This window comes from Lolium rigidum, chromosome 1 (assembly GCF_022539505.1).
Source record: "Lolium rigidum isolate FL_2022 chromosome 1, APGP_CSIRO_Lrig_0.1, whole genome shotgun sequence".
In the NCBI taxonomy this organism is placed as follows: Eukaryota; Viridiplantae; Streptophyta; class Magnoliopsida; order Poales; family Poaceae; genus Lolium; species Lolium rigidum.
This window is the reverse complement of record NC_061508.1, coordinates 196,676,445-196,685,098: the sequence shown is the minus strand read 5'-3', so window position 1 is coordinate 196,685,098 and position 8,654 is coordinate 196,676,445. Positions and strand designations below refer to the sequence as shown.

Sequence of the window (8,654 nt, the reverse complement as noted above, 5' to 3'; positions counted from 1 at the left end):
CGACGCCCATGGTAGTCGCCAGCACACAGCCAAGTATCTACGCCGTCCGCCGCGAGGGCCGTGGCAATGCCCTCACCTCCACACAACAGAGCTCAGATTCGCGAGTGTTCTCAACATGCGACGAGGGCCGTGGCACTTCACCACTTCCGGCAGCATGATCTTGAGCTTCGTTGCTCTGACAGGATGCTCTGTGAGACTGGTGTCGCCTCCTTCTGAAAATTTCAGGTGAACTTATCCTCTATATCTCTGTAAAATTTATCTAGACTGAAGGTGTATGTAAAGTTTGTTTCGAGAGTACATTATTCTCATGTTATCACGGTTGATTGTACTCCATGCTTCTCCACATACAGCATTATTAGCTAGCTCGAATCAGTGACCCAATCAGTCATGGATTTCAGTATTGCTATCATCATCAACACATAAAAGAATAGAAAATTATAAAGGAATGAAATGAAAAAGTCGAATGGCAATTATCCAATGTATATGTAAAAAAGAAGAATGGGAAAATAAATAGTGTAGTGCTTAATCATCTTCTTGATATTGATTGGTACGCTGTTGATGATCAGTCCACAACTGCCGAGCGATCCCTCCACGAATTCGCTCACCAGCAACTCGGTCATCTTCTCGTACATTTGCCTGGCCTCTAACTTCTTGATCACCATTGTCCACAGTAGTTGGTGTTTCACCATGCTCATATAGCTCGAACAACTCATCAGGCTGATTAACCTTCCTTATGAAGTTATGAATAATGCAACAAGCCATGACAATTTTGACTTGAGTTTTATATGGATACGGAATTCCTCCTTTTCTGCTTAAAATTGGAAAACGAGCTTTCAAAACACCAAAAGTTCGTTCAACAACATTCCGTAGTTGTGCATGCAGATGATTGAACAAATCTTTCGCACTATTATATCGTCGATTACTTCCACGAAAAGAACCAATATGATAGCGATCACCACGATAAGGGGCGATAAATTTTGGAGTATTTCCGTAGCCCGAGTCGACGAGATAAAATTTACCTACATGCAAAGTTTAATAGCACACTCATTTTCTCTAGTATATGTTTGGCACAATGAATATATACTATACTTGCATGCCTAAAAAATTCATGTATTTCAATAATGTTACCTTCTGGAACAACAAACCCACCACTAGTAACAGCCCACCGTAGAACAGCTTGATCTGATGCAGAACCTTCCCATCCAGCAGCCACATATGAAAATGTCATGTCAAATGACACTACTGCCATTACATTCTGAGAGGGATAACCATGCCTATTTCTGTAAGGAGTTTGTCTATCCAGCTTGATTTTTGCATCAATATGTGTCCCGTCAATTGCTCCTAGACAGTTCTATTCCAAACCAAAAGTTGACAAAAACGAAGTAAGGATTACAGTTGTTACAAGTCATATGGAAAATAAACTTGTGCTTGAGAGAGAAATATACCTTGAAATATGGGTAGTATCTTGAGTCTCCCAATATTTTTGATGGAACTGCATCGGGTGGATCTTTTATGCAAACATCACGCAAACCATTTATAGCTTTTAAGACTTTATTGAAGTGTCGACTTATTGTTTCTCCAGAATGTTGGAATTTATCCTGGAGAACACGATTCCTAAGATTGTGACCAATTGTATGCAAAAAGATCACTAGTTGTTCATTGACATCCATCCGTTCAGTATCCTGAAGTAAATTTCTATCACACAATGCATCGCGTAGTAAGAAGAATGTGTGCTTTTCAACACGAAGTAGTTCATAAAATCGAACTGGATGTCCTTCCAACCACTCTCTAGTTTTTTGAGCACCAGTCAATTTAGAGGTGTTACGGCATGTTTTGAATAGTCTAGTGAACAACACATCTCGAAACACTGACACTGCAGAAATGTTATTGATTACGATTTGCTCGGAATCAGAAAATTCTTCATCGGCCTTATTTTCCATGTTTCTGCAAAATTTCAAACAGTAACCTTGATTAACTATAGTATATACGACTGTCCCATTCCATTAAGTAATATATGACAACACGCCACAAGGAATACCATTAGCTTCTGCCAGTTTATTAACTAGCATGGGAATCTGTAATTCGGATTATATATTCAACAAATAGCACCAAGCAAACCAATAAAAAAATATTAAGTGATATTGATCGTTCAAACACAAACTGGAAGAACAAAATGATCTAATCTGAAAATTTGAGTGAAACAATGAAGAAAAAAACTAAACATCTTGAATCCAAAGAGACCGAGTCTCTTCATCCATCTCAATGAAAACTGCCCTTTGGTTGCAATCTGTAAATGCTTGTGCAGCTTTAAGTTTTTCTTCGCCTCAAGGTGGGGCATGCCATTTAATATCTGCATACATGACTTCACGGAGTATGCTTCTGTCTGCTGTGCTGCATTTTTCTTTGACTCAACAATGCTGAGTGATGCATCAGCAAGGCGATCTAATGCGGTTATAGCATCATCAGCTGTGCGTTTTCGACCTTTTGAAGTATCTTGTGATACACTTGCATTGCACTTCTTATTTTTATCTGGCTTTGTTGTATCGGATTTCTTAGGACAACCAACAGGTGAGTCATCTGCTTCATTTGATTCAAGATCTACTACCTCATTCAGATCAATTTCTACTTTGCTCATTTCACCGTTTCCTTTGCTAGATATAGCAGCATCTCCAGATGCGGTAGAGCTAGCACATATCTCTTCAAGGTCTGTCCAACTAGGCCACACTTTATCCCGATATTCTTGAAGATTCTTATCCTTCTGCAATTTATTAGTATATTGTTAGTCTATTGGTTAAACATATGTTGAAAATTAGTTAAAAATTGTATGTACTTAAACTCACCGAAATGAGATCCTCCCAAGTTTCATCAGAAGCTTTGATCATTTTGTCTTCATCATCCCAGCCAAACCCAGTGAGTTTTAGAAGTCTATCCATGGTAGCATAACAACTCCTGTAGTACTTGTGACGATTTTTTATTTGTTGCAACTCAAGTTTTTCTACCTTTGAGTCATTGAACTGTTCTTGAATTTCACGCCATGCTTTCTTTGTGTAACTTGTCCCTTCTTTTCCCCCATTTAAGGTTTGATCTTTGAGTATATTGAGCAATATTTTGTCCTCTGAGGATTTCCATATGTGACGCTTTATGGCCTGCCTATCAGGGTTCTCCTTCTTAATTTTTTTAACCTTATCACCCATATAAGCTCTGTAAACAAAGACATAGAGAGCAAGTCTTCTCGTTTAACTATTATAGAATATATGAAAACATCAGATTGCATATTCTACAACTCTGTTTTTAATGTGTATGTAGAAATGCAGGGAGGGGACAATCTAAGATATCAACTGCTAGTGTTAGTTTGTTTTACGCAACAGGACTCATCTAAAAAAACAAGAACTAGCTTTGTATACTTTCAAATCAATTTCTTACACAGTTCATGCCTGAGACCTAGCCAAAACTCACGATGTTCTTATCTAACTGAGATTTCATACACTGCATTACAATTATTTCTCCTACGTAGCCGAAGATCTGACTGTGGATATTACCTGTAGGACGATGAACTCGTGGTCTGATTGTTGGCGATGAAAAGAAGTGGAAGAAGAGCGGCCTTGTCTTCCCAGCCGGTGTCCGCAGGCAGCGAATTGTTGATCTGACGCAGCTTCAGCCGCCAGCCATGGATTGACTACAGATTCGTTTGTAGATCTGGTGTTATTTTGTTTCCACGTCTTGTACAAGCATCACGTATATATAGAAGAGATAAAAAAAAAGGGCGCGTGGGGAGTGGCGGGAATGACAGACTTGGCGCAAAAAAGTTTGTTGAGGAAGGAGCGGCCAAAAAGTTTGTTGAGATTGAGTTTTCTTTGATCGTGTTTCTACAAAAACGACTATTAGTCGTTTTGGCCAAAACGCATATTCCTGGCTTTGTGGAAACCGATTTTTAGTAATCCCCGTTTTTGTTGCCGCAGCCAAACATGGATTTAGTTTGTTAGACAGTTACGCAGGGTTACGGAAAACTAGTTCTCCCAATACGGTGTATCCAAACAAGGCCTACGGGAGGATCATCTGTCATGAACCGCGGCAGGTCGTCTGAAGCCGGTTGTGATCCATGTTCATCAAGAAGAAAAGAATTGAAGGAACCAAATAGCTAGCTAACATTGAAATAAACGGGCAAATTATACAGATTCATCAAGGAAAACTATGAATGAAAGCCACTTGAAGAAGTCACCATATCGGAAGAGCTTTCCTGCGATTGCGATATAACTGTCAGCACTATGTGAATGCAAGCACACTAAATTGAAGAACTAGTTTAGCAAATTACTTCCACATTTGGAGGAATAGGAGCATATATATCATGTTAGCAAGTGCAATAACCACTGAACTGACAAACATATGTTGAAAAAAAACATGCATGTGGAATCTTACACCATAATACTCTCGTATTCTTTTTTAAGGAACGCGCGAGAAAGCACGCTTCTTTTTATAGATAGAGGAAGAACCAAATACAAACTCCACACTTACAACACACGTGACCAAGGTCAAAGAAGAAAAAGAAACTCCTCACAAAAACCCCACAAGTTTTCACCTATCCGCTTCCTCGACAATCGCGTCAAGAAGAAGAGCCTCCGATCTAGATCGATCTAAGAACCAACAAGAAGAGAGAGCGTGCTTGAGGCTTCAGCTTGGTCGACCAGGATTCAAGCACACGCGGCCACCACTTCAGGAGGCCATCCACATTGGTCGGGAGACGGGAGGTGCGGTCCAAGCCCTTCAGGACTTCGAACCACATGATTCGGGAGAAAGGACACTGGAGGAGAAGATGGTCAGTAGTCTCGAGTGTTGCAAGTAGAAGGTGCAAGAATCATCGTTGGTCAAGCCATGACGAAGCCTTCGTTCTTCCGTCCAGCAACGGTTCCATGCCACTTTCCACGTAAATAGTTTGAATTTGAGAGGAGCCTTGCATTTCCAAATTAGATTGTGCCATACCCACAAAGTGCGCCCCTCAAAAAAGGCCAAGTATGCAGACTTCACGGAGAAGTCTTTCGAAGTAGTCTATATCCATGTGAACGAGTCGGCCATGTCCTCCACCAAGTGCACACTGGAAAGCTCGTTCCAAAGATCGAGATATTGGACCAACGCTGAGACTAAAAGACCTGCCGAGAGATCATGCACCCAAGCATACGCTCTCGTATTCTGTAGCAGAGGTAGTACAAGGATTTCAAATGTCAAACAAAATCAGAATCGCAGCAGAGAAAAAATGCTTTGGAGGGCAACTTTTTCTTGCCCCCGGCTTACATTTGAAACATAAAGCCCGTGCTGGGTCCAAGTATGATGTCAATACCTACAAATTGTCAAAAACAAGATTTCGGATAGCTAGCCGTCGGCTTCGTGGCCAGCAACCTCCCTTGCAGGCGCCACCGTTTCCCGTCCCCATCTCCTCATCCTTGTCCACGCCGCACTCCCTGAAGGCGCCGTCGCCTTCGCATGCCTGTGTTAGCAAATAAACCGTGACCGGTGTGTCCGGCGCGTACGTGCGTCTGTCGCGTGCGCGTGAGTGTGTGCGCATGCGTTGCCGAGCCATGTAGCCACCGTAAAAAAGACAAGAATACTAGGGTGTTGGTGCGCCCACGGTGGCGTTCGTGCGCCGGCCAGAAAATCTTGTGTGTTCTTCTTCTTCCACCTCCATTCCTGAGTGAGCTAGGAGATCGAGGAGAGGGTGCAGCCTCGGGCTGCACCAACATTTGGTATCAGAGCCTTGTCGATCCGAGGCGCGGCCGTGGCGCGCGGTCAGTCCGCGACGAGCACGGCGGACGCGGAGGCGGCGAGGGGACGCCGTATGTGCGGCGACCGCGGCGGACCTGCGTGGTGGCGCAGAGGCCGCGGTGACGCGGCATGGCAGCGGTGTGGAGGAGCTACGCGGCCAGGGAGGCCGTAGCGGCGCCATGCGACGTCCATGGAAGAAACTCGGCGTGTGTCGCCGAGGATGAGGACCGCGTCCTGGGCGCGCCGGGCTGGCCGCGTTGCCTGCGTCAGTGCGCGGCATGGGCTGAGCTGGAGGCGTGTGGAGAGCGGCGACGGTCGCCAAGGAGGAAGAAGATCGAGCTGCTCGAGCGGCCACGTTGCCTGCGTCAGTGCGCGGCATGTGCGTGAGCCGAGGGCGTGTGGATCACCGGAGGAGAACACGTCCAGCGGAGCGCAGGACGGCCGCGTCGATCACGTCAGTGCGTGATCGTGTGCGCGAGCCGGGGCGTGCAGGGCGTGGCGTCATGGAGGAGCTCGGCGTGTGTCGTTGAGGAGCTCGGTGGCAGAGTCAGCGTGTGTCGTCGAAGAAGCTCGGCGTGTGCCGCCGAGGAAGAAGATGGCGTGCATCGCTGGAGAAGAAGAAGGGCCGTTCCCCGCGACAGCCGACGAGGAGCCGTTTTGTCCTGTACGTCAGGATGGGCGGCAAGGTCACGGTTTAGGGGGTGATTGTTAGCAAATAAACCGTTACCGGTGTGTCCGGCGCGTACGTGTGTCTGTCGCGTGCGCGTGAGTGTGTGTGCATGCGTTGCCGAGCCATGTAGCCACCGTAAAAAAGACAAGAATACTAGGGTGTTGGTGCGCCCACGGCGGCGTTCGTGCGCCGGCCAGAAAATCTTGTGTGTTCTTCTTCTTCCATCTCCATTCCTGAGTGAGCTAGGAGATCGAGGAGAGGGTGCAGCCTCGGGCTGCACCAACAGCCTGGAACTGCAGCACCACGGAGCTCAGATCGCCCGCGGGCCATGAGCTGGCTCTTTCCTGGATCAGAAAATGATCCTATGATGTGTGACCTGTTTGTTCATTTCAGACTGAGAAGTTTGCTGCTTAGATCTCATTCAGCGGGAAAATATCTAGTGATACCACATCTCACATGGTACTATGATACCACTTTACCAAATTTAAATTATAAGTGTCAAAAAAAATCGAAACAAATTTGTTTCTGTTGACAAGATGTGTGTTTACATTCTCTAGATTTTTCATAGCAAAATTAAAATACACCAAGAAAAACAAAAAAAGACAAATGCTATGTGAATAGTGACATTTTGTGCTTTTGTCTTTATGTGACACTATTCGTGCTTGATTTCTCTTTTTTTTTCTCTTAGGCTATTTTCAATTTGGTTATCAAAGTTACAGGGCATGGTAGACACGAGTCTTGTGAACACCCAAAATTTTGGATTTCAATCTTTTGACATTTAAAATTTAAATTTTGTAGAGTGGTATCATGGTATCAAATAAGGTATGGTATCACTAGATATGTTCTCCCCTACTTCCGCCTCCCCTCCACATACGAGCTAGTTGACTAAGGTGGTTGATGTGGCCTCGACTCGGCGGAGCAGTGGCTGCGATCGACTGTCGAAAGAGAGGCGCAAGATGGATGGTGCAGCAGAAGGCGTCCAACCCTAGATTTTATAAATTCTATAATGCTAGTTCCTCCAACCCTAAATACTTATCTACGGTTCAATAAATCTAGCCAGGTGTTTGCCTATATTTTGCTAAATTTTTGACAAATAGTTATTGCTAGAGGGAGTATTTTATTCAGGCAACCACTCAGCGCGACCACGCCGGACTACACCGGAGAGCTACCGCCTCCTCACGTCTAAATCGGCCATGCGGAGGGATGCATTGTTATTCTTGAAGCAGTGATATCTCAAGATTTATAGATTTAGCATTCATTTTTTGGCATGACCGGTTCCAACAATGACATCAATGTGTTGCACCGACACCGATTTTAAAAAGGCTTATGCAAGGCAAAGCTCCTCAGGTGAGCTACGAGATCAATGGAAATGAATATGACAAGGTGGGCTACCAGATCAATGGAAATGAATATGACAAGACATATTATCTTGTTGATGGTATCTATCCTAACTGAGCCACACTGGTGAAGCTTGTCCGTAATCCAAACACGAAAACAACGAAGAGGTTTGCGAAGATGCAAGAGACTTGCAGAAAAGATGTGGGGCGAAGATTTAGTGTGCTACAAGCTCGGTGAGCAATTGCTCGTCATCCGGCAAGAACATGGTCGCTGGAGATCATGCATGAGGTGATGGCCTGTTGCGTGATCATGCACAACATGATCATTGAGGGCGAGCGTCCTAATGGCTGCAATGAGCACCTACGGAATTTTCAGGATGAGCTGGTTGTGCCAATCCATGGGGCATCATCCTAGCAGGAGTACCTGAATATGAATGTTGAAGTCACTAACGAAAACATACCCAAACGCCTACGGACAAATTTGATTAAGCATTAGTGGGCACTGGATGACCATGAAGATATTGCGTAGTGGTCAATATCACCTTATTTTCATGTGAACTTTCAAAAAATTGGATGTAACAACTGGCTACTTTGAACATGTTTATTTTGCTATTTGAACATCTAAATTTATATCCGCAGGCTAAATGCATTGACCCGCTGGACCCGCAGACGTGAACAAACACGTGGGAAGAAACGACCATTTTTATGTCTATAAGGCGACGCAAACGAATCCGCCGACCACTTCCCACTTTCAACGTTCGATATGCGTCAGGCCCGTTGATGATGTAGATAAAACTGATAAAGAAACACTGTCCGTCGAGGAGCGGCACCGTTTTCAGCCAAACAACCGTGTACATGTACAGAATCCGATTTTTTACCTCGTTTATCCGAAA

The 8,654-nt window shown here is 44.5% G+C and overlaps 1 pseudogene; it reads right to left on the bottom strand.

Annotated features, from left to right (window-relative positions):
* Positions 1–522: 522 nt before the first annotated feature.
* Positions 523–3,194, bottom strand: LOC124687496 (annotated as a pseudogene).
* Positions 3,195–8,654: the final 5,460 nt, after the last annotated feature.